Source organism: Etheostoma cragini, chromosome 14 (genome assembly GCF_013103735.1).
Source record: "Etheostoma cragini isolate CJK2018 chromosome 14, CSU_Ecrag_1.0, whole genome shotgun sequence".
Taxonomy (NCBI): Eukaryota; Metazoa; Chordata; class Actinopteri; order Perciformes; family Percidae; genus Etheostoma; species Etheostoma cragini.
In genome coordinates, this window is record NC_048420.1 from 16,428,427 (window position 1) to 16,429,147 (window position 721).

General features: G+C 39.0%; 1 protein-coding gene across 2 annotated transcripts in view; it reads left to right on the forward strand.

Moving 5' to 3' along the window:
- Window positions 1-721, forward strand: part of efna3a (ephrin-A3a) — a 60,178-nt gene that overhangs the window by 1,324 nt on the left and 58,133 nt on the right. The gene's annotated exons all lie outside the window — the stretch shown is intronic.

Below are 721 nucleotides of genomic sequence, written 5' to 3' on the forward strand. Positions count from 1 at the left end.
CCCCCTTCTCTAACTGTGTTCCTCCTCTGTCCATTTGTATGCACCTCAGACATGGGTCTCTCCTATCCTCTCTCTGTATCTCATACTTGGTTATTTTCTTCCCTCGTATTTTTCTTCTGTGTCTCAACAGACGGCCTGTCCCCCTCAATTCCATTTTTTTCTGCATCTCATTACCGCCCCCCCCATCTGCTCCTGGTCCCTCATTCACCTCCAAGGCTCTCAGCTAAGAGTACAGATATACAGTACATTATTGGAATTAGAAATTGTATTAAACGTAATTTGAATGTACTTGGATGTGGGGTTACTGAAATATTTGAAGATTTCCACAAGTCACATATTGAGCAAACCGCTATAAAACCTGATGGAAACATGGTCAATGTGCTGCTGCACTGTCACCTCCTCATTAATGTTAATGTATGAATGGCAGTCACATTCAGAACTATTTGAGTTTTATTACCACAGAAGTGAAATATTAACTGATACTTGCATTTAAGCTCTGTACAGTGCACAAGTTTTTGAGTTTCATCAGTTTCTGTCTTATCTCGGTCTAATTTTAATTAGTCTTTCCACGTGTGCTCAGTGTAAAATGGTTTTCACAGCATGGATAAGGTTCCTCAGTGTAGTCATTCATTACAGTGTTAGCACATTTTGTGGCTTTACATTTGTGTTTTAAAGTGACAAATATGTGCTCATAATAATGAATTCAGAATTGTGTGTGTGT